The sequence below is a fragment of the Maylandia zebra genome, linkage group LG23 (genome assembly GCF_041146795.1).
Source record: "Maylandia zebra isolate NMK-2024a linkage group LG23, Mzebra_GT3a, whole genome shotgun sequence".
Lineage (NCBI taxonomy): Eukaryota > Metazoa > Chordata > Actinopteri > Cichliformes > Cichlidae > Maylandia > Maylandia zebra.
This window is the reverse complement of record NC_135188.1, coordinates 29,819,518-29,841,748: the sequence shown is the minus strand read 5'-3', so window position 1 is coordinate 29,841,748 and position 22,231 is coordinate 29,819,518. Positions and strand designations below refer to the sequence as shown.

General features: G+C 48.9%; 23 non-coding genes across 23 annotated transcripts; 17 read left to right on the top strand and 6 right to left on the bottom strand.

Moving 5' to 3' along the window:
* Positions 1-93: 93 nt before the first annotated feature.
* Positions 94-166, top strand: trnam-cau (transfer RNA methionine (anticodon CAU)). The gene has a single exon. It is a non-coding gene; the product is annotated as a tRNA-Met (tRNA).
* Positions 167-1,351: 1,185 nt separating this feature from the next.
* trnae-cuc (transfer RNA glutamic acid (anticodon CUC)) lies at positions 1,352-1,423 on the bottom strand. Its single transcript has one exon. It is a non-coding gene; the product is annotated as a tRNA-Glu (tRNA).
* Positions 1,424-1,545: 122 nt separating this feature from the next.
* trnag-gcc (transfer RNA glycine (anticodon GCC)) lies at positions 1,546-1,616 on the top strand. The gene has a single exon. It is a non-coding gene; the product is annotated as a tRNA-Gly (tRNA).
* A 601-nt stretch (positions 1,617-2,217) lies between these two features.
* On the top strand, positions 2,218-2,290 carry trnam-cau (transfer RNA methionine (anticodon CAU)). The gene has a single exon. It is a non-coding gene; the product is annotated as a tRNA-Met (tRNA).
* A 1,379-nt stretch (positions 2,291-3,669) lies between these two features.
* On the top strand, positions 3,670-3,740 carry trnag-gcc (transfer RNA glycine (anticodon GCC)). The gene has a single exon. It is a non-coding gene; the product is annotated as a tRNA-Gly (tRNA).
* A 595-nt stretch (positions 3,741-4,335) lies between these two features.
* trnam-cau (transfer RNA methionine (anticodon CAU)) lies at positions 4,336-4,408 on the top strand. Its single transcript has one exon. It is a non-coding gene; the product is annotated as a tRNA-Met (tRNA).
* A 1,185-nt stretch (positions 4,409-5,593) lies between these two features.
* trnae-cuc (transfer RNA glutamic acid (anticodon CUC)) lies at positions 5,594-5,665 on the bottom strand. The gene has a single exon. It is a non-coding gene; the product is annotated as a tRNA-Glu (tRNA).
* Positions 5,666-5,787: 122 nt separating this feature from the next.
* On the top strand, positions 5,788-5,858 carry trnag-gcc (transfer RNA glycine (anticodon GCC)). Its single transcript has one exon. It is a non-coding gene; the product is annotated as a tRNA-Gly (tRNA).
* Positions 5,859-6,459: 601 nt separating this feature from the next.
* On the top strand, positions 6,460-6,532 carry trnam-cau (transfer RNA methionine (anticodon CAU)). The gene has a single exon. It is a non-coding gene; the product is annotated as a tRNA-Met (tRNA).
* A 1,185-nt stretch (positions 6,533-7,717) lies between these two features.
* On the bottom strand, positions 7,718-7,789 carry trnae-cuc (transfer RNA glutamic acid (anticodon CUC)). The gene has a single exon. It is a non-coding gene; the product is annotated as a tRNA-Glu (tRNA).
* A 122-nt stretch (positions 7,790-7,911) lies between these two features.
* trnag-gcc (transfer RNA glycine (anticodon GCC)) lies at positions 7,912-7,982 on the top strand. Its single transcript has one exon. It is a non-coding gene; the product is annotated as a tRNA-Gly (tRNA).
* Positions 7,983-8,583: 601 nt separating this feature from the next.
* trnam-cau (transfer RNA methionine (anticodon CAU)) lies at positions 8,584-8,656 on the top strand. The gene has a single exon. It is a non-coding gene; the product is annotated as a tRNA-Met (tRNA).
* A 1,379-nt stretch (positions 8,657-10,035) lies between these two features.
* Positions 10,036-10,106, top strand: trnag-gcc (transfer RNA glycine (anticodon GCC)). The gene has a single exon. It is a non-coding gene; the product is annotated as a tRNA-Gly (tRNA).
* Positions 10,107-10,707: 601 nt separating this feature from the next.
* On the top strand, positions 10,708-10,780 carry trnam-cau (transfer RNA methionine (anticodon CAU)). The gene has a single exon. It is a non-coding gene; the product is annotated as a tRNA-Met (tRNA).
* A 1,185-nt stretch (positions 10,781-11,965) lies between these two features.
* trnae-cuc (transfer RNA glutamic acid (anticodon CUC)) lies at positions 11,966-12,037 on the bottom strand. Its single transcript has one exon. It is a non-coding gene; the product is annotated as a tRNA-Glu (tRNA).
* Positions 12,038-12,159: 122 nt separating this feature from the next.
* Positions 12,160-12,230, top strand: trnag-gcc (transfer RNA glycine (anticodon GCC)). The gene has a single exon. It is a non-coding gene; the product is annotated as a tRNA-Gly (tRNA).
* Positions 12,231-12,825: 595 nt separating this feature from the next.
* Positions 12,826-12,898, top strand: trnam-cau (transfer RNA methionine (anticodon CAU)). The gene has a single exon. It is a non-coding gene; the product is annotated as a tRNA-Met (tRNA).
* Positions 12,899-14,083: 1,185 nt separating this feature from the next.
* Positions 14,084-14,155, bottom strand: trnae-cuc (transfer RNA glutamic acid (anticodon CUC)). Its single transcript has one exon. It is a non-coding gene; the product is annotated as a tRNA-Glu (tRNA).
* A 122-nt stretch (positions 14,156-14,277) lies between these two features.
* trnag-gcc (transfer RNA glycine (anticodon GCC)) lies at positions 14,278-14,348 on the top strand. Its single transcript has one exon. It is a non-coding gene; the product is annotated as a tRNA-Gly (tRNA).
* A 601-nt stretch (positions 14,349-14,949) lies between these two features.
* Positions 14,950-15,022, top strand: trnam-cau (transfer RNA methionine (anticodon CAU)). The gene has a single exon. It is a non-coding gene; the product is annotated as a tRNA-Met (tRNA).
* A 1,185-nt stretch (positions 15,023-16,207) lies between these two features.
* trnae-cuc (transfer RNA glutamic acid (anticodon CUC)) lies at positions 16,208-16,279 on the bottom strand. The gene has a single exon. It is a non-coding gene; the product is annotated as a tRNA-Glu (tRNA).
* Positions 16,280-16,401: 122 nt separating this feature from the next.
* On the top strand, positions 16,402-16,472 carry trnag-gcc (transfer RNA glycine (anticodon GCC)). Its single transcript has one exon. It is a non-coding gene; the product is annotated as a tRNA-Gly (tRNA).
* A 601-nt stretch (positions 16,473-17,073) lies between these two features.
* Positions 17,074-17,146, top strand: trnam-cau (transfer RNA methionine (anticodon CAU)). The gene has a single exon. It is a non-coding gene; the product is annotated as a tRNA-Met (tRNA).
* Positions 17,147-22,231: the final 5,085 nt, after the last annotated feature.

Here is a 22,231-nt window from a genome sequence, read left to right as displayed (position 1 = left end):
GCTTAAATACCTGGGGACTCACCTTTGTTTGTCCAAGCTGAATTTCATTTCTGTGCAGCTTCGAGAAATCGTCCATTTTCAGGTTCCCTGTCAGCCTCGTTGGCGCAGTAGGCAGCGCGTCAGTCTCATAATCTGAAGGTCGTGAGTTCGAGCCTCACACGAGGCAGGTGTTTTGGTACAGAGTTGGTCCATCCATTTTGTACCTCTTCTACCCATTTCGAGGACGCTGGAGCCTTAGAACCACTCCTTTGTAGTGGATTTTCAGCCTCCTCCGATGCGAGATCTAGAACAGGGATCAATCCAAATCATTCTGCCATTGAGCGTGGAAAGCCTTCCCATCTGTTTGATTTCAAGACTCACACGTGGCAGGCGATCCTCCCCTATGGATGTGTGCCGGCCCTCTGAAACCACTTCATCCAACTTTCACCACAATTCCTCTTTCTTTTCTCAGGTCAGAATTGCGGGGCACCACACGTTGGCTCCCAAATGACTCCTACCTGTTATTTCTTCTAGGACACTTTGTCCAGGTAGGGTTAGGAATGTCTTTGCATTGGAAGCGGATGAACAAGGGCAGATAATTGGTTATCAGCAGCTCCCGAGCTGAGTCTCTGGAGGTTGCCTGGAGTTCCTTTGCCAACAGGGTCCATGGAGAGGGATAATTTGAAGTCATTCTTGCCTGACTGTTAAGTTGGAACAAGAAGTCTATGCAAACCAAACTTGGGTTGGACATCGTATCTGCATTAAGTCAAGATGTTGTTGAGAGTAGACTTTGGAGAGTGGCGCGAATTCGACGAGACAATTGGCAGACTTGTAAGGGCTGGTGGCTGAGCGTTAGAACTGTCGCCTGCCACATGTGAATCACGAAATCAGAAGGTAGTGACTTGTAGCCTCACGCAAGCGATGTGCTTTGATGCGCAGTACGTGGCAGAGTTTGTGCATCCATTTTAAGCGTCTGGAGAGGAGAGTTTAGACAGTAGCGCGAATTCAGCGGGACAATTGGCGGACATGCAAGGGTTGTTAGCTCAGCGGTAGAATTGTCGCCTGCCATGCGCAAGTCTCGAAAACTGGCGGTGTTGAGCTCTATCCTCACGGGAGGCATGTTTTGATGCGCAGTTCGGCCACACATTTTTTGGATGTCCTGTCACACCCTTCACCTCCAAGACGGCAGCTCATCCTGGGCTTGAAGAACTGGCAACTCTGCTTCATTTGTTGACGGCTTCAAGGAATGGTCCGTTTTGGGGGGAGATGGTGCCTTGAGGCTCTCTTGATACACAGTACGTGGCAAAGGCAACCCATCCATTGTCTACCGCTTGTCCCTTTCGGGTAAGGCGGAGGTGGGGCAAAACACAGTTTCCCTGACCGGGAATCGAACCCGGGCCGCGGCGGTGAGAGCGCCGAATCCTGACCACTAGACCATCAGGGAGCTGCCACAGAGGTGTCTTGATGAGTGACGCGTGGGTGTATCGGGCTACATTTTCCGCTGCGCCTCGAGAGGAGCGCTTGGGCAATGGCACGAATTCGTTGAGAAAACTGCCACGTGTGTGAGCATTGGTGGTTCAGTGGTAGAATTCTCGCCTGCCACGCGGGAGACCCGGGTTCGATTCCCGGCCAACGCACGGTTCCTTTATGCGTGGGGTCTTGGGGGGCATTAAGTTTGTTCTCGGTCACGGCCAGACGGCATCAAGATTTGGAACAAGAAGCCTGTGCAAACCAAACTTGGGTTGGACATCGTATCTGCATTAAGTCAAGATGTTGTTGAGAGGAGACTTTGGACAGTGGCGCGAATTCGGCGGGACAATTGGCAGACTTAGAATTGTCGCCTGCCAGCGCCAGTGGGTGACTGAATATATGTTTACAGACATTGCTGGTAAACCCGTGTGTCTTATTAGTGGAGCTAATGTGGCTGTAATTAAGGAATTTAACTTAAGACGGCACTACGAGACAAAAGAAGAATGGTCCGTTTTGGGGGAAGATGGTGTCTTGAGCCTCGCTTGATACACAGTACGTGGCAAAGGCAACCCATCCATTGTCTACCGCTTGTCCCTTTCAGGTAAGCCGGAGCTGGGTCAAAACACCGTTTTTAGGATCTCCTGTGGCACTCTTCACCTCCAAAACCCGTTCAGGGCTTAAATACCTGGGGACTCACCTTTGTTTGTCCAAGCTGAATTTCATTTCTGTGCAGCTTCGAGAAATCGTCCATTTTCAGGTTCCCTGTCAGCCTCGTTGGCGCAGTAGGCAGCGCGTCAGTCTCATAATCTGAAGGTCGTGAGTTCGAGCCTCACACGAGGCAGGTGTTTTGGTACAGAGTTGGTCCATCCATTTTGTACCTCTTCTACCCATTTCGAGGACGCTGGAGCCTTAGAACCACTCCTTTGTAGTGGATTTTCAGCCTCCTCCGATGCGAGATCTAGAACAGGGATCAATCCAAATCATTCTGCCATTGAGCGTGGAAAGCCTTCCCATCTGTTTGATTTCAAGACTCACACGTGGCAGGCGATCCTCCCCTATGGATGTGTGCCGGCCCTCTGAAACCACTTCATCCAACTTTCACCACAATTCCTCTTTCTTTTCTCAGGTCAGAATTGCGGGGCACCACACGTTGGCTCCCAAATGACTCCTACCTGTTATTTCTTCTAGGACACTTTGTCCAGGTAGGGTTAGGAATGTCTTTGCATTGGAAGCGGATGAACAAGGGCTGATAATTGGTTATCAGCAGCTCCCGAGCTGAGTCTCTGGAGGTTGCCTGGAGTTCCTTTGCCAACAGGGTCCATGGAGAGGGATAATTTGAAGTCATTCTTGCCTGACTGTTAAGTTGGAACAAGAAGTCTATGCAAACCAAACTTGGGTTGGACATCGTATCTGCATTAAGTCAAGATGTTGTTGAGAGTAGACTTTGGAGAGTGGCGCGAATTCGACGAGACAATTGGCAGACTTGTAAGGGCTGGTGGCTGAGCGTTAGAACTGTCGCCTGCCACATGTGAATCACGAAATCAGAAGTTAGTGACTTGTAGCCTCACGCAAGCGATGTGCTTTGATGCGCAGTACGTGGCAGAGTTTGTGCATCCATTTTAAGCGTCTGGAGAGGAGAGTTTGGACAGTAGCGCGAATTCAGCGGGACAATTGGCGGACATGCAAGGGTTGTTAGCTCAGCGGTAGAATTGTCGCCTGCCATGCGCAAGTCTCGAAAACTGGCGGTGTTGAGCTCTATCCTCACGGGAGGCATGTTTTGATGCGCAGTTCGGCCACACATTTTTTGGATGTCCTTTCACACCCTTCACCTCCAAGACGGCAGCTCATCCTGGGCTTGAAGAACTGGCAACTCTGCTTCATTTGTTGACGGCTTCAAGGAATGGTCCGTTTTGGGGGGAGATGGTGCCTTGAGGCTCTCTTGATACACAGTACGTGGCAAAGGCAACCCATCCATTGTCTACCGCTTGTCCCTTTCGGGTAAGGCGGAGGTGGGGCAAAACACAGTTTCCCTGACCGGGAATCGAACCCGGGCCGTGGCGGTGAGAGCTCCGAATCCTGACCACTAGACCATCAGGGAGCTGCCACAGAGGTGTCTTGATGAGTGACGCGTGGGTGTATCGGGCTACATTTTCCGCTGCGCCTCGAGAGGAGCGCTTGGGCAATGGCGCGAATTCGTTGAGAAAACTGCCACGTGTGTGAGCATTGGTGGTTCAGTGGTAGAATTCTCGCCTGCCACGCGGGAGACCCGGGTTCGATTCCCGGCCAACGCACGGTTCCTTTATGCGTGGGGTCTTGGGGGGCATTAAGTTTGGTCATGGCCAGACGGCATCAAGATTTGGAACAAGAAGCCTGTGCAAACCAAACTTGGGTTGGACATCGTATCTGCATTAAGTCAAGATGTTGTTGAGAGGAGACTTTGGACAGTGGCGCGAATTCGGCGGGACAATTGGCAGACTTAGAATTGTCGCCTGCCAGCGCCAGTGGGTGACTGAATATATGTTTACAGACATTGCTGGTAAACCCGTGTGTCTTATTAGTGGAGCTAATGTGGCTGTAATTAAGGAATTTAACTTAAGACGGCACTACGAGACAAAAGAAGAATGGTCCGTTTTGGGGGAAGATGGTGTCTTGAGCCTCGCTTGATACACAGTACGTGGCAAAGGCAACCCATCCATTGTCTACCGCTTGTCCCTTTCAGGTAAGCCGGAGCTGGGTCAAAACACCGTTTTTAGGATCTCCTGTGGCACTCTTCACCTCCAAAACCCGTTCAGGGCTTAAATACCTGGGGACTCACCTTTGTTTGTCCAAGCTGAATTTCATTTCTGTGCAGCTTCGAGAAATCGTCCATTTTCAGGTTCCCTGTCAGCCTCGTTGGCGCAGTAGGCAGCGCGTCAGTCTCATAATCTGAAGGTCGTGAGTTCGAGCCTCACACGAGGCAGGTGTTTTGGTACAGAGTTGGTCCATCCATTTTGTACCTCTTCTACCCATTTCGAGGACGCTGGCGCCTTAGAACCACTCCTTTGTAGTGGATTTTCAGCCTCCTCCGATGCGAGATCTAGAACAGGGATCAATCCAAATCATTCTGCCATTGAGCGTGGAAAGCCTTCCCATCTGTTTGATTTCAAGACTCACACGTGGCAGGCGATCCTCCCCTATGGATGTGTGCCGGCCCTCTGAAACCACTTCATCCAACTTTCACCACAATTCCTCTTTCTTTTCTCAGGTCAGAATTGCGGGGCACCACACGTTGGCTCCCAAATGACTCCTACCTGTTATTTCTTCTAGGACACTTTGTCCAGGTAGGGTTAGGAATGTCTTTGCATTGGAAGCGGATGAACAAGGGCTGATAATTGGTTATCAGCAGCTCCCGAGCTGAGTCTCTGGAGGTTGCCTGGAGTTCCTTTGCCAACAGGGTCCATGGAGAGGGATAATTTGAAGTCATTCTTGCCTGACTGTTAAGTTGGAACAAGAAGTCTATGCAAACCAAACTTGGGTTGGACATCGTATCTGCATTAAGTCAAGATGTTGTTGAGAGTAGACTTTGGAGAGTGGCGCGAATTCGACGAGACAATTGGCAGACTTGTAAGGGCTGGTGGCTGAGCGTTAGAACTGTCGCCTGCCACATGTGAATCACGAAATCAGAAGTTAGTGACTTGTAGCCTCACGCAAGCGATGTGCTTTGATGCGCAGTACGTGGCAGAGTTTGTGCATCCATTTTAAGCGTCTGGAGAGGAGAGTTTGGACAGTAGCGCGAATTCAGCGGGACAATTGGCGGACATGCAAGGGTTGTTAGCTCAGCGGTAGAATTGTCGCCTGCCATGCGCAAGTCTCGAAAACTGGCGGTATTGAGCTCTATCCTCACGGGAGGCATGTTTTGATGCGCAGTTCGGCCACACATTTTTTGGATGTCCTGTCACACCCTTCACCTCCAAGACGGCAGCTCATCCTGGGCTTGAAGAACTGGCAACTCTGCTTCATTTGTTGACGGCTTCAAGGAATGGTCCGTTTTGGGGGGAGATGGTGCCTTGAGGCTCTCTTGATACACAGTACGTGGCAAAGGCAACCCATCCATTGTCTACCGCTTGTCCCTTTCGGGTAAGGCGGAGGTGGGGCAAAACACAGTTTCCCTGACCGGGAATCGAACCCGGGCCGCGGCGGTGAGAGCGCCGAATCCTGACCACTAGACCATCAGGGAGCTGCCACAGAGGTGTCTTGATGAGTGACGCGTGGGTGTATCGGGCTACATTTTCCGCTGCGCCTCGAGAGGAGCGCTTGGGCAATGGCGCGAATTCGTTGAGAAAACTGCCACGTGTGTGAGCATTGGTGGTTCAGTGGTAGAATTCTCGCCTGCCACGCGGGAGACCCGGGTTCGATTCCCGGCCAGCGCACGGTTCCTTTATGCGTGGGGTCTTGGGGGGCATTAAGTTTGTTCTCGGTCACGGCCAGACGGCATCAAGATTTGGAACAAGAAGCCTGTGCAAACCAAACTTGGGTTGGACATCGTATCTGCATTAAGTCAAGATGTTGTTGAGAGGAGACTTTGGACAGTGGCGCGAATTCGGCGGGACAATTGGCAGACTTAGAATTGTCGCCTGCCAGCGCCAGTGGGTGACTGAATATATGTTTACAGACATTGCTGGTAAACCCGTGTGTCTTATTAGTGGAGCTAATGTGGCTGTAATTAAGGAATTTAACTTAAGACGGCACTACGAGACAAAAGAAGAATGGTCCGTTTTGGGGGAAGATGGTGTCTTGAGCCTCGCTTGATACACAGTACGTGGCAAAGGCAACCCATCCATTGTCTACCGCTTGTCCCTTTCAGGTAAGCCGGAGCTGGGTCAAAACACCGTTTTTAGGATCTCCTGTGGCACTCTTCACCTCCAAAACCCGTTCAGGGCTTAAATACCTGGGGACTCACCTTTGTTTGTCCAAGCTGAATTTCATTTCTGTGCAGCTTCGAGAAATCGTCCATTTTCAGGTTCCCTGTCAGCCTCGTTGGCGCAGTAGGCAGCGCGTCAGTCTCATAATCTGAAGGTCGTGAGTTCGAGCCTCACACGAGGCAGGTGTTTCGGTACAGAGTTGGTCCATCCATTTTGTACCTCTTCTACCCATTTCGAGGACGCTGGAGCCTTAGAACCACTCCTTTGTAGTGGATTTTCAGCCTCCTCCGATGCGAGATCTAGAACAGGGATCAATCCAAATCATTCTGCCATTGAGCGTGGAAAGCCTTCCCATCTGTTTGATTTCAAGACTCACACGTGGCAGGCGATCCTCCCCTATGGATGTGTGCCGGCCCTCTGAAACCACTTCATCCAACTTTCACCACAATTCCTCTTTCTTTTCTCAGGTCAGAATTGCGGGGCACCACACGTTGGCTCCCAAATGACTCCTACCTGTTATTTCTTCTAGGACACTTTGTCCAGGTAGGGTTAGGAATGTCTTTGCATTGGAAGCGGATGAACAAGGGCTGATAATTGGTTATCAGCAGCTCCCGAGCTGAGTCTCTGGAGGTTGCCTGGAGTTCCTTTGCCAACAGGGTCCATGGAGAGGGATAATTTGAAGTCATTCTTGCCTGACTGTTAAGTTGGAACAAGAAGTCTATGCAAACCAAACTTGGGTTGGACATCGTATCTGCATTAAGTCAAGATGTTGTTGAGAGTAGACTTTGGAGAGTGGCGCGAATTCGACGAGACAATTGGCAGACTTGTAAGGGCTGGTGGCTGAGCGTTAGAACTGTCGCCTGCCACATGTGAATCACGAAATCAGAAGGTAGTGACTTGTAGCCTCACGCAAGCGATGTGCTTTGATGCGCAGTACGTGGCAGAGTTTGTGCATCCATTTTAAGCGTCTGGAGAGGAGAGTTTGGACAGTAGCGCGAATTCAGCGGGACAATTGGCGGACATGCAAGGGTTGTTAGCTCAGCGGTAGAATTGTCGCCTGCCATGCGCAAGTCTCGAAAACTGGCGGTGTTGAGCTCTATCCTCACGGGAGGCATGTTTTGATGCGCAGTTCGGCCACACATTTTTTGGATGTCCTGTCACACCCTTCACCTCCAAGACGGCAGCTCATCCTGGGCTTGAAGAACTGGCAACTCTGCTTCATTTGTTGACGGCTTCAAGGAATGGTCCGTTTTGGGGGGAGATGGTGCCTTGAGGCTCTCTTGATACACAGTACGTGGCAAAGGCAACCCATCCATTGTCTACCGCTTGTCCCTTTCGGGTAAGGCGGAGGTGGGGCAAAACACAGTTTCCCTGACCGGGAATCGAACCCGGGCCGCGGCGGTGAGAGCGCCGAATCCTGACCACTAGACCATCAGGGAGCTGCCACAGAGGTGTCTTGATGAGTGACGCGTGGGTGTATCGGGCTACATTTTCCGCTGCGCCTCGAGAGGAGCGCTTGGGCAATGGCGCGAATTCGTTGAGAAAACTGCCACGTGTGTGAGCATTGGTGGTTCAGTGGTAGAATTCTCGCCTGCCACGCGGGAGACCCGGGTTCGATTCCCGGCCAATGCACGGTTCCTTTATGCGTGGGGTCTTGGGGGGCATTAAGTTTGTTCTCGGTCACGGCCAGACGGCATCAAGATTTGGAACAAGAAGCCTGTGCAAACCAAACTTGGGTTGGACATCGTATCTGCATTAAGTCAAGATGTTGTTGAGAGGAGACTTTGGACAGTGGCGCGAATTCGGCGGGACAATTGGCAGACTTAGAATTGTCGCCTGCCAGCGCCAGTGGGTGACTGAATATATGTTTACAGACATTGCTGGTAAACCCGTGTGTCTTATTAGTGGAGCTAATGTGGCTGTAATTAAGGAATTTAACTTAAGACGGCACTACGAGACAAAAGAAGAATGGTCCGTTTTGGGGGAAGATGGTGTCTTGAGCCTCGCTTGATACACAGTACGTGGCAAAGGCAACCCATCCATTGTCTACCGCTTGTCCCTTTCAGGTAAGCCGGAGCTGGGTCAAAACACCGTTTTTAGGATCTCCTGTGGCACTCTTCACCTCCAAAACCCGTTCAGGGCTTAAATACCTGGGGACTCACCTTTGTTTGTCCAAGCTGAATTTCATTTCTGTGCAGCTTCGAGAAATCGTCCATTTTCAGGTTCCCTGTCAGCCTCGTTGGCGCAGTAGGCAGCGCGTCAGTCTCATAATCTGAAGGTCGTGAGTTCGAGCCTCACACGAGGCAGGTGTTTTGGTACAGAGTTGGTCCATCCATTTTGTACCTCTTCTACCCATTTCGAGGACGCTGGAGCCTTAGAACCACTCCTTTGTAGTGGATTTTCAGCCTCCTCCGATGCGAGATCTAGAACAGGGATCAATCCAAATCATTCTGCCATTGAGCGTGGAAAGCCTTCCCATCTGTTTGATTTCAAGACTCACACGTGGCAGGCGATCCTCCCCTATGGATGTGTGCCGGCCCTCTGAAACCACTTCATCCAACTTTCACCACAATTCCTCTTTCTTTTCTCAGGTCAGAATTGCGGGGCACCACACGTTGGCTCCCAAATGACTCCTACCTGTTATTTCTTCTAGGACACTTTGTCCAGGTAGGGTTAGGAATGTCTTTGCATTGGAAGCGGATGAACAAGGGCTGATAATTGGTTATCAGCAGCTCCCGAGCTGAGTCTCTGGAGGTTGCCTGGAGTTCCTTTGCCAACAGGGTCCATGGAGAGGGATAATTTGAAGTCATTCTTGCCTGACTGTTAAGTTGGAACAAGAAGTCTATGCAAACCAAACTTGGGTTGGACATCGTATCTGCATTAAGTCAAGATGTTGTTGAGAGTAGACTTTGGAGAGTGGCGCGAATTCGACGAGACAATTGGCAGACTTGTAAGGGCTGGTGGCTGAGCGTTAGAACTGTCGCCTGCCACATGTGAATCACGAAATCAGAAGGTAGTGACTTGTAGCCTCACGCAAGCGATGTGCTTTGATGCGCAGTACGTGGCAGAGTTTGTGCATCCATTTTAAGCGTCTGGAGAGGAGAGTTTGGACAGTAGCGCGAATTCAGCGGGACAATTGGCGAACATGCAAGGGTTGTTAGCTCAGCGGTAGAATTGTCGCCTGCCATGCGCAAGTCTCGAAAACTGGCGGTGTTGAGCTCTATCCTCACGGGAGGCATGTTTTGATGCGCAGTTCGGCCACACATTTTTTGGATGTCCTGTCACACCCTTCACCTCCAAGACGGCAGCTCATCCTGGGCTTGAAGAACTGGCAACTCTGCTTCATTTGTTGACGGCTTCAAGGAATGGTCCGTTTTGGGGGGAGATGGTGCCTTGAGGCTCTCTTGATACACAGTACGTGGCAAAGGCAACCCATCCATTGTCTACCGCTTGTCCCTTTCGGGTAAGGCGGAGGTGGGGCAAAACACAGTTTCCCTGACCGGGAATCGAACCCCGGCCGCGGCGGTGAGAGCGCCGAATCCTGACCACTAGACCATCAGGGAGCTGCCACAGAGGTGTCTTGATGAGTGACGCGTGGGTGTATCGGGCTACATTTTCCGCTGCGCCTCGAGAGGAGCGCTTGGGCAATGGCGCGAATTCGTTGAGAAAACTGCCACGTGTGTGAGCATTGGTGGTTCAGTGGTAGAATTCTCGCCTGCCACGCGGGAGACCCGGGTTCGATTCCCGGCCAATGCACGGTTCCTTTATGCGTGGGGTCTTGGGGGGCATTAAGTTTGTTCTCGGTCACGGCCAGACGGCATCAAGATTTGGAACAAGAAGCCTGTGCAAACCAAACTTGGGTTGGACATCGTATCTGCATTAAGTCAAGATGTTGTTGAGAGGAGACTTTGGACAGTGGCGCGAATTCGGCGGGACAATTGGCAGACTTAGAATTGTCGCCTGCCAGCGCCAGTGGGTGACTGAATATATGTTTACAGACATTGCTGGTAAACCCGTGTGTCTTATTAGTGGAGCTAATGTGGCTGTAATTAAGGAATTTAACTTAAGACGGCACTACGAGACAAAAGAAGAATGGTCCGTTTTGGGGGAAGATGGTGTCTTGAGCCTCGCTTGATACACAGTACGTGGCAAAGGCAACCCATCCATTGTCTGCCGCTTGTCCCTTTCAGGTAAGCCGGAGCTGGGTCAAAACACCGTTTTTAGGATCTCCTGTGGCACTCTTCACCTCCAAAACCCGTTCAGGGCTTAAATACCTGGGGACTCACCTTTGTTTGTCCAAGCTGAATTTCATTTCTGTGCAGCTTCGAGAAATCGTCCATTTTCAGGTTCCCTGTCAGCCTTGTTGGCGCAGTAGGCAGCGCGTCAGTCTCATAATCTGAAGGTCGTGAGTTCGAGCCTCACACGAGGCAGGTGTTTTGGTACAGAGTTGGTCCATCCATTTTGTACCTCTTCTACCCATTTCGAGGACGCTGGAGCCTTAGAACCACTCCTTTGTAGTGGATTTTCAGCCTCCTCCGATGCGAGATCTAGAACAGGGATCAATCCAAATCATTCTGCCATTGAGCGTGGAAAGCCTTCCCATCTGTTTGATTTCAAGACTCACACGTGGCAGGCGATCCTCCCCTATGGATGTGTGCCGGCCCTCTGAAACCACTTCATCCAACTTTCACCACAATTCCTCTTTCTTTTCTCAGGTCAGAATTGCGGGGCACCACACGTTGGCTCCCAAATGACTCCTACCTGTTATTTCTTCTAGGACACTTTGTCCAGGTAGGGTTAGGAATGTCTTTGCATTGGAAGCGGATGAACAAGGGCTGATAATTGGTTATCAGCAGCTCCCGAGCTGAGTCTCTGGAGGTTGCCTGGAGTTCCTTTGCCAACAGGGTCCATGGAGAGGGATAATTTGAAGTCATTCTTGCCTGACTGTTAAGTTGGAACAAGAAGTCTATGCAAACCAAACTTGGGTTGGACATCGTATCTGCATTAAGTCAAGATGTTGTTGAGAGTAGACTTTGGAGAGTGGCGCGAATTCGACGAGACAATTGGCAGACTTGTAAGGGCTGGTGGCTGAGCGTTAGAACTGTCGCCTGCCACATGTGAATCACGAAATCAGAAGTTAGTGACTTGTAGCCTCACGCAAGCGATGTGCTTTGATGCGCAGTACGTGGCAGAGTTTGTGCATCCATTTTAAACGTCTGGAGAGGAGAGTTTGGACAGTAGCGCGAATTCAGCGGGACAATTGGCGGACATGCAAGGGTTGTTAGCTCAGCGGTAGAATTGTCGCCTGCCATGCGCAAGTCTCGAAAACTGGCGGTGTTGAGCTCTATCCTCACGGGAGGCATGTTTTGATGCGCAGTTCGGCCACACATTTTTTGGATGTCCTGTCACACCCTTCACCTCCAAGACGGCAGCTCATCCTGGGCTTGAAGAACTGGCAACTCTGCTTCATTTGTTGACGGCTTCAAGGAATGGTCCGTTTTGGGGGGAGATGGTGCCTTGAGGCTCTCTTGATACACAGTACGTGGCAAAGGCAACCCATCCATTGTCTACCGCTTGTCCCTTTCGGGTAAGGCGGAGGTGGGGCAAAACACAGTTTCCCTGACCGGGAATCGAACCCGGGCCGCGGCGGTGAGAGCGCCGAATCCTGACCACTAGACCATCAGGGAGCTGCCACAGAGGTGTCTTGATGAGTGACGCGTGGGTGTATCGGGCTACATTTTCCGCTGCGCCTCGAGAGGAGCGCTTGGGCAATGGCGCGAATTCGTTGAGAAAACTGCCACGTGTGTGAGCATTGGTGGTTCAGTGGTAGAATTCTCGCCTGCCACGCGGGAGACCCGGGTTCGATTCCCGGCCAATGCACGGTTCCTTTATGCGTGGGGTCTTGGGGGGCATTAAGTTTGGTCATGGCCAGACGGCATCAAGATTTGGAACAAGAAGCCTGTGCAAACCAAACTTGGGTTGGACATCGTATCTGCATTAAGTCAAGATGTTGTTGAGAGGAGACTTTGGACAGTGGCGCGAATTCGGCAGGACAATTGGCAGACTTAGAATTGTCGCCTGCCAGCGCCAGTGGGTGACTGAATATATGTTTACAGACATTGCTGGTAAACCCGTGTGTCTTATTAGTGGAGCTAATGTGGCTGTAATTAAGGAATTTAACTTAAGACGGCACTACGAGACAAAAGAAGAATGGTCCGTTTTGGGGGAAGATGGTGTCTTGAGCCTCGCTTGATACACAGTACGTGGCAAAGGCAACCCATCCATTGTCTACCGCTTGTCCCTTTCAGGTAAGCCGGAGCTGGGTCAAAACACCGTTTTTAGGATCTCCTGTGGCACTCTTCACCTCCAAAACCCGTTCAGGGCTTAAATACCTGGGGACTCACCTTTGTTTGTCCAAGCTGAATTTCATTTCTGTGCAGCTTCGAGAAATCGTCCATTTTCAGGTTCCCTGTCAGCCTCGTTGGCGCAGTAGGCAGCGCGTCAGTCTCATAATCTGAAGGTCGTGAGTTCGAGCCTCACACGAGGCAGGTGTTTTGGTACAGAGTTGGTCCATCCATTTTGTACCTCTTCTACCCATTTCGAGGACGCTGGAGCCTTAGAACCACTCCTTTGTAGTGGATTTTCAGCCTCCTCCGATGCGAGACCTAGAACAGGGATCAATCCAAATCATTCTGCCATTGAGCGTGGAAAGCCTTCCCATCTGTTTGATTTCAAGACTCACACGTGGCAGGCGATCCTCCCCTATGGATGTGTGCCGGCCCTCTGAAACCACTTCATCCAACTTTCACCACAATTCCTCTTTCTTTTCTCAGGTCAGAATTGCGGGGCACCACACGTTGGCTCCCAAATGACTCCTACCTGTTATTTCTTCTAGGACACTTTGTCCAGGTAGGGTTAGGAATGTCTTTGCATTGGAAGCGGATGAACAAGGGCTGATAATTGGTTATCAGCAGCTCCCGAGCTGAGTCTCTGGAGGTTGCCTGGAGTTCCTTTGCCAACAGGGTCCATGGAGAGGGATAATTTGAAGTCATTCTTGCCTGACTGTTAAGTTGGAACAAGAAGTCTATGCAAACCAAACTTGGGTTGGACATCGTATCTGCATTAAGTCAAGATGTTGTTGAGAGTAGACTTTGGAGAGTGGCGCGAATTCGACGAGACAATTGGCAGACTTGTAAGGGCTGGTGGCTGAGCGTTAGAACTGTCGCCTGCCACATGTGAATCACGAAATCAGAAGGTAGTGACTTGTAGCCTCACGCAAGCGATGTGCTTTGATGCGCAGTACGTGGCAGAGTTTGTGCATCCATTTTAAGCGTCTGGAGAGGAGAGTTTGGACAGTAGCGCGAATTCAGCGGGACAATTGGCGGACATGCAAGGGTTGTTAGCTCAGCGGTAGAATTGTCGCCTGCCATGCGCAAGTCTCGAAAACTGGCGGTGTTGAGCTCTATCCTCACGGGAGGCATGTTTTGATGCGCAATTCGGCCACACATTTTTTGGATGTCCTGTCACACCCTTCACCTCCAAGACGGCAGCTCATCCTGGGCTTGAAGAACTGGCAACTCTGCTTCATTTGTTGACGGCTTCAAGGAATGGTCCGTTTTGGGGGGAGATGGTGCCTTGAGGCTCTCTTGATACACAGTACGTGGCAAAGGCAACCCATCCATTGTCTACCGCTTGTCCCTTTCGGGTAAGGCGGAGGTGGGGCAAAACACAGTTTCCCTGACCGGGAATCGAACCCGGGCCGCGGCGGTGAGAGCGCCGAATCCTGACCACTAGACCATCAGGGAGCTGCCACAGAGGTGTCTTGATGAGTGACGCGTGGGTGTATCGGGCTACATTTTCCGCTGCGCCTCGAGAGGAGCGCTTGGGCAATGGCGCGAATTCGTTGAGAAAACTGCCACGTGTGTGAGCATTGGTGGTTCAGTGGTAGAATTCTCGCCTGCCACGCGGGAGACCCGGGTTCGATTCCCGGCCAATGCACGGTTCCTTTATGCGTGGGGTCTTGGGGGGCATTAAGTTTGTTCTCGGTCACGGCCAGACGGCATCAAGATTTGGAACAAGAAGCCTGTGCAAACCAAACTTGGGTTGGACATCGTATCTGCATTAAGTCAAGATGTTGTTGAGAGGAGACTTTGTACAGTGGCGCGAATTCGGCGGGACAATTGGCAGACTTAGAATTGTCGCCTGCCAGCGCCAGTGGGTGACTGAATATATGTTTACAGACATTGCTGGTAAACCCGTGTGTCTTATTAGTGGAGCTAATGTGGCTGTAATTAAGGAATTTAACTTAAGACGGCACTACGAGACAAAAGAAGAATGGTCCGTTTTGGGGGAAGATGGTGTCTTGAGCCTCGCTTGATACACAGTACGTGGCAAAGGCAACCCATCCATTGTCTACCGCTTGTCCCTTTCAGGTAAGCCGGAGCTGGGTCAAAACACCGTTTTTAGGATCTCCTGTGGCACTCTTCACCTCCAAAACCCGTTCAGGGCTTAAATACCTGGGGACTCACCTTTGTTTGTCCAAGCTGAATTTCATTTCTGTGCAGCTTCGAGAAATCGTCCATTTTCAGGTTCCCTGTCAGCCTCGTTGGCGCAGTAGGCAGCGCGTCAGTCTCATAATCTGAAGGTCGTGAGTTCGAGCCTCACACGAGGCAGGTGTTTTGGTACAGAGTTGGTCCATCCATTTTGTACCTCTTCTACCCATTTCGAGGACGCTGGAGCCTTAGAACCACTCCTTTGTAGTGGATTTTCAGCCTCCTCCGATGCGAGACCTAGAACAGGGATCAATCCAAATCATTCTGCCATTGAGCGTGGAAAGCCTTCCCATCTGTTTGATTTCAAGACTCACACGTGGCAGGCGATCCTCCCCTATGGATGTGTGCCGGCCCTCTGAAACCACTTCATCCAACTTTCACCACAATTCCTCTTTCTTTTCTCAGGTCAGAATTGCGGGGCACCACACGTTGGCTCCCAAATGACTCCTACCTGTTATTTCTTCTAGGACACTTTGTCCAGGTAGGGTTAGGAATGTCTTTGCATTGGAAGCGGATGAACAAGGGCTGATAATTGGTTATCAGCAGCTCCCGAGCTGAGTCTCTGGAGGTTGCCTGGAGTTCCTTTGCCAACAGGGTCCATGGAGAGGGATAATTTGAAGTCATTCTTGCCTGACTGTTAAGTTGGAACAAGAAGTCTATGCAAACCAAACTTGGGTTGGACATCGTATCTGCATTAAGTCAAGATGTTGTTGAGAGTAGACTTTGGAGAGTGGCGCGAATTCGACGAGACAATTGGCAGACTTGTAAGGGCTGGTGGCTGAGCGTTAGAACTGTCGCCTGCCACATGTGAATCACGAAATCAGAAGGTAGTGACTTGTAGCCTCACGCAAGCGATGTGCTTTGATGCGCAGTACGTGGCAGAGTTTGTGCATCCATTTTAAGCGTCTGGAGAGGAGAGTTTGGACAGTAGCGCGAATTCAGCGGGACAATTGGCGGACATGCAAGGGTTGTTAGCTCAGCGGTAGAATTGTCGCCTGCCATGCGCAAGTCTCGAAAACTGGCGGTGTTGAGCTCTATCCTCACGGGAGGCATGTTTTGATGCGCAGTTCGGCCACACATTTTTTGGATGTCCTGTCACACCCTTCACCTCCAAGACGGCAGCTCATCCTGGGCTTGAAGAACTGGCAACTCTGCTTCATTTGTTGACGGCTTCAAGGAATGGTCCGTTTTGGGGGGAGATGGTGCCTTGAGGCTCTCTTGATACACAGTACGTGGCAAAGGCAACCCATCCATTGTCTACCGCTTGTCCCTTTCGGGTAAGGCGGAGGTGGGGCAAAACACAGTTTCCCTGACCGGGAATCGAACCCGGGCCGCGGCGGTGAGAGCGCCGAATCCTGACCACTAGACCATCAGGGAGCTGCCACAGAGGTGTCTTGATGAGTGACGCGTGGGTGTATCGGGCTACATTTTCCGCTGCGCCTCGAGAGGAGCGCTTGGGCAATGGCGCGAATTCGTTGAGAAAACTGCCACGTGTGTGAGCATTGGTGGTTCAGTGGTAGAATTCTCGCCTGCCACGCGGGAGACCCGGGTTCGATTCCCGGCCAATGCACGGTTCCTTTATGCGTGGGGTCTTGGGGGGCATTAAGTTTGTTCTCGGTCACGGCCAGACGGCATCAAGATTTGGAACAAGAAGCCTGTGCAAACCAAACTTGGGTTGGACATCGTATCTGCATTAAGTCAAGATGTTGTTGAGAGGAGACTTTGGACAGTGGCGCGAATTCGGCGGGACAATTGGCAGACTTAGAATTGTCGCCTGCCAGCGCCAGTGGGTGACTGAATATATGTTTACAGACATTGCTGGTAAACCCGTGTGTCTTATTAGTGGAGCTAATGTGGCTGTAATTAAGGAATTTAACTTAAGACGGCACTACGAGACAAAAGAAGAATGGTCCGTTTTGGGGGAAGATGGTGTCTTGAGCCTCGCTTGATACACAGTACGTGGCAAAGGCAACCCATCCATTGTCTACCGCTTGTCCCTTTCAGGTAAGCCGGAGCTGGGTCAAAACACCGTTTTTAGGATCTCCTGTGGCACTCTTCACCTCCAAAACCCGTTCAGGGCTTAAATACCTGGGGACTCACCTTTGTTTGTCCAAGCTGAATTTCATTTCTGTGCAGCTTCGAGAAATCGTCCATTTTCAGGTTCCCTGTCAGCCTCGTTGGCGCAGTAGGCAGCGCGTCAGTCTCATAATCTGAAGGTCGTGAGTTCGAGCCTCACACGAGGCAGGTGTTTTGGTACAGAGTTGGTCCATCCATTTTGTACCTCTTCTACCCATTTCGAGGACGCTGGAGCCTTAGAACCACTCCTTTGTAGTGGATTTTCAGCCTCCTCCGATGCGAGATCTAGAACAGGGATCAATCCAAATCATTTTGCCATTGAGCGTGGAAAGCCTTCCCATCTGTTTGATTTCAAGACTCACACGTGGCAGGCGATCCTCCCCTATGGATGTGTGCCGGCCCTCTGAAACCACTTCATCCAACTTTCACCACAATTCCTCTTTCTTTTCTCAGGTCAGAATTGCGGGGCACCACACGTTGGCTCCCAAATGACTCCTACCTGTTATTTCTTCTAGGACACTTTGTCCAGGTAGGGTTAGGAATGTCTTTGCATTGGACTCACACGTGGCAGGCGATCCTCCCCTATGGATGGGTTAGGGTTAGGGAATAAGAAGACAGTGGAAGTAAGACTCAACACAAGAAAGAGACAAGAGGCCACCAAACTAAAACACAGACTAAGACACACGAGCTTGACACAGACAAAAGCATAAACAGACATGAAGACAAGACTGGCTTTAACACTAGAGTGTTTTCACAAGTGTTCCATCCACTTGTGGAACGCTGAAGAAGAACTACACTTAAAATAAATATGGAACTGAAAACAAAAGAATACATAATGTAAACATATCATCAAATAATCCAGGACTCACAAGCAATGATATGATGAACAGAACTATAAAGAACAAAACTGAGAAATGCTTGGTAAACTGACCAAGAACTATGTCATCATGTCATTTTTTAATATCATAGTTAATGTGTCCTGATTTGTAGATAGTGCCATCTTACAAATACCAGGAAATCCAACTGGGTGACAAGCCAGAGTTGTTTGTCCACACACCCACTGACTAGAAAAAGGGTCCAAGACTCTTCAAGCTGGGATACAGGCATTAAAGAAAAAGATGTAAACAGATAGAAAGTCATTAGGAAGGCATTGCCTGTTGTTGCTGCTGCTGTCAGACTTTTTAATTCATCCACTTGTGTCAGACACATATTGAACAGGAATAAACATGACTCACTGCACTCTCACTTTGTATGCCACAATGTTTGCTTAGACACCTGTATGCTTATATTGTTTATTATATCCCAGAAACATTAATGTTAAAACTTGTGCTCCTATGTCTATATATAAGTTTATTTTCATATATCTATATTAATCTATTTATAGCTCCATTCCCTGACTTCATTTTATACAATTGCTTTGTTCCTGCATGAGAGCTATTTAAAGTGGTTTCACACACAGTGCCTCCAGATGAATACAGAGTAGTTTTGGACAGCAGAGGCTGGAGAATGGTATTGCTCTCTGTGTGAAAAATAACTACTTTTTTGAAATGAAGATGAATGTATGTTGTCAAGGCAAAAAAAAGTTTTTTCTTTTAAACAGTACATTGCATAGTGAGAGTTGGCAGTTCGTCTTGTAATTGGAAGGTTGCCGGTTTGAGCCCCGGCTCCCACAGTCTCGGTCGTTGTGTCCTTGGGCAAGACACTTCATCTAAAACCTACTAGTGTTGTATATATGAATAATGTATATAATTTTGAATAATTTCATGTAAATTTAAGTTTTATTAATAGAAACTGAGGAAAGAATGTAATTTGTTTTTACACATCTTGATACTTGGATATGGGGATTAATAGGTAGTTATTTATATATTTTCATTATCTTCTGTATTTCAAACTGTAAATTAAGCTTGTTTGGTTATATTTTTTATTGCACTCTTGTAATTTTTCATGCTTATACTTTTAATACATTTTTGATAACATAAAAATAAATCTGAAAGATACCTGCATTTTTCAATACAAAATTCACAGATATTTTCAAAATTGATTTGGCATGCAGCGTTACATTGGTAAAGTATAATATATTGCATTAGAAACTTTCACAGGATCAGTACTGGACTATATCAAGTTCTGTATTGCAAATGTGACTGTGGACAAAAGCATTCGGGTTTTCCCAAACCAAAAACCCTGGATGACCAGCGACATCTGCACACTCCTCAAACCCCACAATGCTGACTTTACAGGGAGTGCAGAATTATTAGGCAAATGAGTATTTTGTCCACATCATCCTCTTCATGCATGTTGTCTTACTCCAAGCTGTAAAGGCTCGAAAGCCTACTACCAATTAAGCATATTAGGTGATGTGCATCTCTGTAATGAGAAGGGGTGTGGTCTAATGACATCAACACCCTATATCAGGTGTGCATAATTATTAGGCAACTTCCTTTCCTTTGGCAAAATGGGTCAAAAGAAGGACTTGACAGGCTCAGAAAAGTCAAAAATAGTGAGATATCTTGCAGAGGGATGCAGCTTTCTCAAAATTGCAAAGCTTCTGAAGCATGATCATCGAACAATCAAGCGTTTCATTCAAAATAGTCAACAGGGTCGCAAGAAGCGTGTGGAAAAACCAAGGCGCAAAATAACTGCCCATGAACTGAGAAAAGTCAAGCGTGCAGCTGCCAAGATGCCACTTGCCACCAGTTTGGCCATATTTCAGAGCTGCAACATCACTGGAGTGCCCAAGAGCACAAGGTGTGCAATACTCAGAGACATGGCCAACGTAAGAAAGGCTGAAAGACGACCACCACTGAACAAGACACACAAGCTGAAACGTCAAGACTGGGCCAAGAAATATCTCAAGACTGGTTTTTCTAAGGTTTTATGGACTGATGAAATGAGAGTGAGTCTTGATGGGCCAGATGGATGGGCCCGTGGCTGGATTGGTAAAGGGCAGAGAGCTCCAGTCCGACTCAGACGCCAGCAAGGTGGAGGTGGAGTACTGGTTTGGGCTGGTATCATCAAAGATGAGCTTGTGGGGCCTTTTCGGGTTGAGGATGGAGTCAAGCTCAACTCCCAGTCCTACTGCCAGTTCCTGGAAGACACCTTCTTCAAGCAGTGGTACAGGAAGAAGTCTGCATCCTTCAAGAAAAACATGATTTTCATGCAGGACAATGCTCCATCACACGCGTCCAAGTACTCCACAGCGTGGCTGGCAAGAAAGGGTATAAAAGAAGAAAAACTAATGACATGGCCTCCTTGTTCACCTGATCTGAACCCCATTGAGAACCTGTGGTCCATCATCAAATGTGAGATTTACAAGGAGGGAAAACAGTACACCTCTCTGAACAGTGTCTGGGAGGCTGTGGTTGCTGCTGCACGCAATGTTGATGGTGAACAGATCAAAACACTGACAGAATCCATGGATGGCAGGCTTTTGAGTGTCCTTGCAAAGAAAGGTGGCTATATTGGTCGCTGATTTGTTTTTGTTTTTGAATGTCAGAAATGTATATTTGTGAATGTGGAGATGTTATATTGGTTTCACTGGTAAAAATAAATAATTGAAATGGGTATATATTTGTTTTTTGTTAAGTTGCCTAATAATTATGCACAGTAATAGTCACCTGCACACACAGATATCCCCCTAAAATAGCTAAAACTAAAAACTACTTCCAAAAACATTCAGCTTTGATATTAATGAGTTGTTTGGGTTCATTGAGAACATGGTTGTTGTTCAATAATAAAATTATTCCTCAAAAATACAACTTGCCTAATAATTCTGCACTCCCTGTAGGTCTGTTGACAGAGCTCTGTACAGGTCTGCTCGAGCTGACCTGAAAAGGGGTCCCACCTGTCCAGCAACAACACACGAGAGGTGTGGCATGGAATAATAGACATCATAAACCACAGAGGCAGAACTGTGAAAACAGAAAACCTGAGTGTGCAGCTAGCAGAGGAAATAAACAGCTTCTTCGCCCTTCATCTGCCTCAGCCCTGCTCCCATCCTCATCCTCACCTGGTTCCTGCACCGCTCCATTCACTGTAACGGAGCACGATGTCAGATGTGTTTTCCTAGCAGTGAACCCCAGGAAGGCGGCCGGTCCAGACGGAATACGTGGTAAAGTGCTAAGACCATGTGCCCACCAGCTCACCCTCATCTCCACCAGAATCTTCAACCTCTCACTGGATGAAGCAGCCATCCCATCCTGTCTAAAATCAGCCACAATCATCCCAGTGCCAAAGAAGTCTCCCATCACCAGCCTGAACTATTATTGCCCTGTGGCCCTCACACCGGTAATCATGAAATGCTTTGAGAGACTAGTCCTTCAGCACACCAAGGATTACCTCCCCCCAGAATTCGACCCCCACCAGTTTGCATACCGTGCAAACAGATTCACAGAAGATGCCATCACCCTCCACTCGGTGCTGAGTCACCTAGAACAGCGGCAGAGCAACGCCAGAATGCTCTTTGTGGACTACAGCTCACCCTTCTACCACTCGCCCATTGAGAGCCTACTAACTTACTGCATCACAGTATGGTACAGCAGCTGCACTAAGGCGGATAGAGCCACCCTCCCAACATGTTTGCAATGAGTAGGAGATGCTCTGTATCTCACTGTACAACTGTATAGTGACAAAGGTATTGGGTTCTTTTCTAAAAATTGCTATAAACAGAGGAACCCAAACTGATGAAAAGTGGCGAATATTTTTTTTCAAATGACTATTTTTAGTGGATTTTTGATATAGAAGCAGAATGACAGAATGTTAAAAGAAGTTACTTTTAGTCACTCTAAGCTGGGCATTGCGTTCTCTGGTTGTTCAAAGCCATGGAACTTTAGACTTTCCAAGCAAATAATGATGGCCATACTGATGTTCTTTTCAGTACATTTTACTTTATGTTCATTTTCATTTTTATGATGTTTCTATTTTTACATAATTCCTCCCACATAGCAAAATTGGTATGGCCTGGATCTGTCCCACACAATGTGCTTACACATGGCCTGCGTACCGCAAAGAATGACGGCCCTATGGTGGCCCAGATCTGGTTTACCAGAGGTGGCCCACACATGAGCCAGCACAAGGCCAGTTGCAGACACACTGCTGGCCCTGTGCTGGCCCAGAACAGTTTCAGCTCTGGCCCCAGATGTCAGCCTAATGTGTACCTTAGCCATGTAAGCCATGTAATAACAACATGTGCTTGAACATAATAGTGCAAAAGTAACATGACGAAACTGTTCAGACAGTGAATGGACTGATTCTTAT